Source organism: Lutjanus erythropterus, chromosome 9, assembly GCF_056507025.1.
Source record: "Lutjanus erythropterus isolate fLutEry1 chromosome 9, fLutEry1.hap2, whole genome shotgun sequence".
Taxonomy (NCBI): domain Eukaryota; kingdom Metazoa; phylum Chordata; class Actinopteri; order Lutjaniformes; family Lutjanidae; genus Lutjanus; species Lutjanus erythropterus.
In genome coordinates, this window is record NC_139325.1 from 9700513 (window position 1) to 9707567 (window position 7055).

Sequence of the window (7055 nt, forward strand, 5' to 3'; positions counted from 1 at the left end):
ATATTTAATCAATAGTCTAGAAATGGCAGTAATTCCACCTCATTTGATGCTTTGTCTGGAGGAGCCATTTGTTGATTAAGGAAACTTAAAGTCACATAAAAAAAAAAAAAGACAAAACAGAACAGAAACAAATGAAAATGAGAAAAATTATATCTTATAGATTATTAATAATTAATTTATTGTTAGCATTCTCAACTATCAGTTAAGAAAAGTGCACAAAATTAGCAACCCTTGGAGGGGTGACTGTGACTACTGAGCACAACAGATACTTTGTACCTTTATTTAAACCAGTGTTTTTACATGTATTTGAGTAATAGTCATGAAAATAGTCATGTAAGAGTACTTGTACTTGAGTACAGATTTTCAGTACTTTTACTGCCACTGCTTGTTGTAAAAGCAACAAATCAAAGTGTCATTTATCAACAGGCCGATGTATCTCTGTCTGTGAGAAGCAGCAACATTAACACATCTCACTCAGATCACATAAATGTCATTTAACATCGTGTGTAACAACATAATGCTTCAATATGATTTCCTGGCCTCTAATTAATGTTGAAAATGAATGTTTTTGTGACCAACTTTATTTACCCCCCAGAGATCTCAATCTAATGTCTTTGTATAAAGTTTCCCTGTCAAACATCATGTCCATCTCTGAGTCGTGCGAAGATGAATCAGCCTTCTGTATCAATCACTCATTCAATCTGTCTCTCCCTCGTCACACACACACACACACACACACACACACACACACACACACACACACACACACACACACACACACCTCCTCCTTCTCCTCCTCCCCCCCCTGCACACAGATAACAGTGATACAAGCTCACAAGCTGAACATAATTCCACCATTTGACATTGTTGTTCTTCAATCTCACTCAGATGCATCGCAGCTAATTACACTTTGCACACTTAAGTACACAAATGCGTGTGTGCGTTCATTTGTAAACGAGTTATTGTTTAATTATAACTTCACATGAACTTTGCTGATCAGTGGGGCGAATCGTGTCTCCCCTTCAGCGCGTAATTATTCAGGCTATAATTGCTCGGCCTGTTTGTGAAACATGCTCGTCTCTCTCAGCAAGGCCATCTTACACGGCTTCGCCGCCAGATCCTCTCTGAGAACGCCCATGAGCCTCTAAGTGGCTTCTGTTTAAGGCTGCTGACAGAACAGGAAGCTTCAGACGGACAGCAGTCATTAAAGTTTACAAGTGACAAAGATAATCAGGAGGTAATAAAAAAAAAGGAACGTTTTTCTGGTCAGGTGATACTTTGAGTAAAAACATGTTGTTTCCGCATCAGAAATAAACAAAATGATGTGTTTCTAGTAAAAGTATACCATGCAGGATTTTCCTTTAAAAAAACAAACAAAACCCCTATAGATTTGTGTAAAAATAATCCCTCTCAGTCATTTCTTATGACCCACTAGAAGTGTGTTGTGGTGTCTGTATGTGCAGAGATCCTACCCTCTGCTTGTATTTTCTTATTAAACTGTGTTCAGGACGTTTGTGTGGTCAGGACTGTAAAAAGAGAATTGTTGGACCAACCTTTAAATTTTACTTCAAGTGGTTACAAAAAATGAATTCAGTGTTTTAAAATTAAGTTGACAAGTTGTATGAACACATTTGCTTTAAGTCGGATGTACCTGATAATCTAATTGTGTTCAAATGAACAGTTTTAACAGCATTAATGTGACCTAAATTTAAAGCAGGTTAACTTGAAAATTCCCAATTTTCCAACTTAATTATTTGAAAATATTGCTCCTTAACAACACTGTGGTTTCAGGAAAGGTGACCTGACAGTAGATGTCCACACTGTAAAATTACTTAAATTGTAACAAACAAATGAATTAAGTGTTTTCAAATCAAGTTAACAAATTAAAAGAACACAAATGCTTTAGGTCAGATGTGTTTGGTAATCTGATCACTTTCAAATGAACACTTTGCATAAATGTAACCTAAATTTAAGGCAAGTCAACTTAAAAGTTTCCAGTTTTTCTACACAGTTATTTGCTTTACCCAAAAGTAAAATACTGCTCTTTAACAACTTAACAGTGTGATTTCAGTGGTTTTTAAATGTAACATTAGCATGTTATTTCAGTTTGTTAAATACAATGAATATAATTGCTAATGTTAGCATGACTTAATGTTATCTTGACTTTACGTTAGCCTGGCCTGACGATAGATGTTGACATTGTAAATCATTTCTAACATGTTCCATTAAAACAAGTTCTTCTCGACAGTTTAAACAATACTAATAATGATAATGATAGTAATGCAAAACTAATAATCATATAAATAGAAAAATTAAAAGAAAAGAAGAAAAAGAAAAAAGGGGGCAGGAACATTTTCAACACTTTATGTTTCTTATGTACATTAAAACCTCATACCTCATAAAACCTCTCGTGGTAATTATTGATCCTTGCTATTAGTGACTCGAAAGAGGCAATATCCATCATCAGCTTCAACCATTCATCAAAAACACACTTTGTCCATCTTCTCCAATGGCAAAGAACAATCCTTGAAGCACCAATAAATCCTGCTAATGCTTTGTTTGGATATACCTGGTGCTAGAAGAGACCCGCCCCCTAATAAGATTCTGGCAGTGGTTAAAGCAGCCATTCTCCAATACATTTCACTACTTGCTTCCCGTAAAGGAGAAATGAACAATTCCACATTAAATGAAGAAAAGTACCAGGCTCATTCTGACACTTCCATCAGTAATTAAGACAAAATAATTTTTTTTAATATATTTTTGAAAATTTGAAATTTGAAGCTGTATTAATCTGAGATTGATAAAACCTACACATTCATGTAAAGTTAATAAGAAAAGATGAGCTGATTCTACTAAATTCCTGTATGATATTTTACAGTGTATATAAATGGGACCAAGTTTGAATGTTGTATTTTCAAATCCTGCATATTATACCTTTAAACATGATAGATTCATGTATTAAATTAATAAATTGTTCACACATGAAAAAATATTCCTAAAGTCCATTTACAAACTATTTGGAGTTTTCAACTGCGTGTCATGGTCTGCCTCAGTCGCAATAGAGTTTGGTCATTTAATTTGCTGATGAAAACAGTGAGACGTTTTAAAGCTTAGAAAAAGCTTGTGAGTGAACCTTGAGTTGACATTACTATGTCACACTGATCTCATGGTCAAAATTAGAAATACTTTGAAAAGTTTTTTTTCCCCCACAAACTTTAAAATTAAAGTTTCATATGCAAACATTCACAGCCTATTATTACCCAATTCCCCCTCCAGGATCAATGAAGTATTTCTGATTCTGATGTTATCCATATTAGAAAATGATTAAAACATGAAACATTTCTCATCTTTTTAATCTCACAAAAAATAACAAAATATTAAGATATATAAAAGATAAATAAAATTCTTTTATATACACATCATTAGAATAATAAAGTGAGTATACAGCATTTACTTTTCATTAATTTCAGGGATTTCATATATAATTTTAAAGATTAAATTAAACCAGGGTAAACTTTCAAGACTCCAACTATATGTATTTCCAGTGTTGTTTGTACATTCTCTACATTTACCCATTTTGGTTTTATTCCACTGAAACACAGATGCCATCAAGTTCAGCTTATCCAGGCAACAGTTTTCAATAATTCAGCTGGAGAGATGTGTCTCTGAAGTGCCTTTAAATGGTCTGTGGCACTGAGTCAGAGCTGGTGGGAAATATGCAAGGTTGTCTAATAGCACAAAACAAGAGTGCAGTAGTTCCAGCCTGGGAGTCAAGTCCTCTCAAGGGGCCCCATGACAAAACGGCGGGGTCACAAGATATAAGAAATAAAAACATATCTTTTTTAATGCTTTTTTTTCTTGTGAAATACAGGACAAACTAACCTCTTTGGGCTCCAAAAAACATTCAAATGAAACAATTAACTCTCCATAACTCATATCCACTCTGAGGCCATGACCTGTGCTAATGGATCACAATGTACCCACATTTTAGGGTCATGTGAAAAAACAGTTAGGAACCTTTGGTCTAGAATAGTTTTATGTAATGTGTATTATTTGCCTTCAAAGACAACAACCTTTAAAGTGGCCATATTATGCTTTTTTCCATTAGTGTGTTCTGTAATTTTTTGTGCTTGTAAAAGTTCTGCAAAGTCACAAAGACCAAAGTGCATGCCAAAGGAAGTTATTCACTTCTAAAGAAAACACTCCTCCTGAGCTACCTAAAATGCCTCGTTTGTAATCCAGCCTTCGTTCTGTTACTTGGTGACATCACTATGTAACACACTGGCATTATGCACAACTAGTTTGTGGCGCATTAAGAAGACAGAAGATGAAACTGTTTAAGACAGAGGGTGAATAGAGGTGCTGCAGCTTTGGCCAGTCTGAGAAAAATAATGTTGTTTTTGAACATTAAAGTATGTGAACCTATTCAAGTAGAAACCTAAAATAAAAGCATGAACTTAAAGGTCATGTAAAGCAATGTGTCCTGAGGGCATGTCCATGTCGCTGTCTCAATGTCAAACACCACAATGGCAGAAAAAAACACAACCTGAAAACAACCTGAAACGTGGACACTCCGTCTAGCAGAGCACAGGACGGTGACAGGATGGTACTATTTTGTTGGAACTGAAGTGAGCTGAAGTGAACTGCTGGGCTGATTTGGACTGAGAGAGTCGACGAATGTACGTTTGTAACTGACCATTAACAACAGTTCAATGGTCTAACTCCACAATTCATTACTACAGAGTTCTTAGTCTTTTGTCTGGTGTGTTTAGAAGAAAAACTCTGGCCACTTTAAGTCAAAGGACAAGCAAAGATTCACCATAACATAAAAAAAAGGGTTTTATGAGACATCCAGTTTGAACCATACACATGCACTATACCTGCAACACAAGCACCAGGTCAGGGCTACGAACTTTCTCAACTGTGGTGTCGTTTACAGTAACTACACTGGGGTATTTGACCATGACAAAGTGTACAAATGAAAACAGTTCTCCTCGTGAATTTAGACTTGGCTAAAAGAATCACTGCATCTCTGCTGCTTCAAAAAGCTGCCCATGGATTAAAGTATTTAGATGGATTTGAGCAACTCAGCGTCTGACATTCTCAGCATCCTTAAAAAACAAAACAAAAATAATAAGCTTTAGACACAGCAGTGCGGGGACTGACAGGGACGTCTTCATTATTAGAGTCTAAGCCGAGAAACTAGAGAAGGAACACCAAGCCACATAATGATGGGTATCACGGTGAGGCCTCCCTCAGGCAGGTCTGAGGCCTGTCGAGTCTCAGCCTGAGGACGGCTCGGAGGAGGCAGACCACAGCTCTCTGCAGACGTGTGTCTCGCTGAAGAGAGGACTATTACTGCACCGATGGGGTGCTGCCATATTTGTCAAGGTATGTTCTGGTGTCACTCATGTGGTTTGTAGGAAGGGTGGAGAAAGAAAAAGAAAGACAAGAGGCATGGGGCAACCTTGCTCCAGCCTCCTCACCCTTCCCACGTTTACATTTTAATGCTGGATTTATTATTCCGAAACAACATCTCCATCCATACATCCCCCTCGCAGATTCATCAAGCCACGTCTGTAAGCTCTTGAAAGACAAATAAAAAGCTGAACTAATTGCTGTGGATCCCCCCTGGATATATCAGCCTCATAGAGGAGTGTGACAGCGAGAAATCAAGCTGTAGTGCAGAGCGGAAAGCCTCCATGAATCACGCTTGTATCCGCACTCACACACGCAGAGCAGCAGAGGCGGCAGCGGCGGCGGTGGTGTTGTTGGCTGAGGAATAATCATTGGGGAGGCAGTCCAAATTAATACTTCAGCCGAGGCCGCCTCGTTCTCCGTCATTAGGGCACATTACAGGGCCACAATATACATCATTAAACCAGGCATAAACAATTCATTAAAAGGCCGTTAAGAAGACAAGCTAATGTCACTTCTCTCTGTGGTATTAATAGACTGTAAAATGGCAGAGGGTTAAGGCAAAAAGGATCATTCCGCCACTACTATCCAGTCAGTCATCCTGACTAATGGCTTCGCTAGTTGTTGTGGATTCAGTAGGCGACCCTACTGTTCTCCCAATCACACTTACACGACTACTTATGAGGCCTCAGCGTGATACAGTAACACAGTTTTCATTTGTTTTGTCAGTGATGGTGTGCCGTTCACTGAAGAGCGGGGGAAAATAGAATATTAGCGAGTTAATTCAAGCCACTTTGTTGCACTGTCACAGTTCTTATAATATCCATGCACTGTAAAAACAAATCATACAGGAATTTACTGGAAACAACCAATCTTTTCTCATTAATTTATCAGAAATATTAACATTTCATTTGCTCTATAAAATTAAACTTAAAATTTATAGTGTCATTTTCATCACACTTCAGAGCTTTTAAACAAAAGTTCTAATCTGAAATTGTTGAAATGATGAGCTGAATCAACTCAAGAAATTAAACGCACAATATGTAAATTCTGCTGCTAGGACAATCACAAAAGATGTAGTTTGATGACGTTGTGAAGTGCTGTGGGATTATGGGAGATGTTTTCTTCACTGTTCACCAAAGCTGATGAAAGTCTACCTGACATGACTCATGTGGAATGGACGAGATAATATACTTTTATTCGCATTATGTTTTCTCACATTTGGCAATGTCCGTCCTCACTCTGTCTCTGTGATGTCTTCCATATCCCGAAAGCAGCTGGCTTGCAATGGCTAGCAAAAAACACATCATTATGTTGAAGAAATTTATGCACATTTGAACATTATTGGAAACATCTGAGATAATATAAAGACACAACTCAACAAAATATATACATCTCGTGTTTCTAGCTATTTTAATGTGGAAATGTTATATACATGTTTTAGTTATTCAGGTTAATTGTTTTCGGACACATCAGGACTTATACAGTAAACATGAGTTCTTCTAACTTTTAGTCCTTTGACTTGAATGTTGAGTTGAATGAATACACTGAACAAAGTTTAATCAACTCATTAAACTTAGCTCTAAAGAAACGTGATCAGCATATTTGCAGACTTCCCAGCATGCATTGTTTGAAAA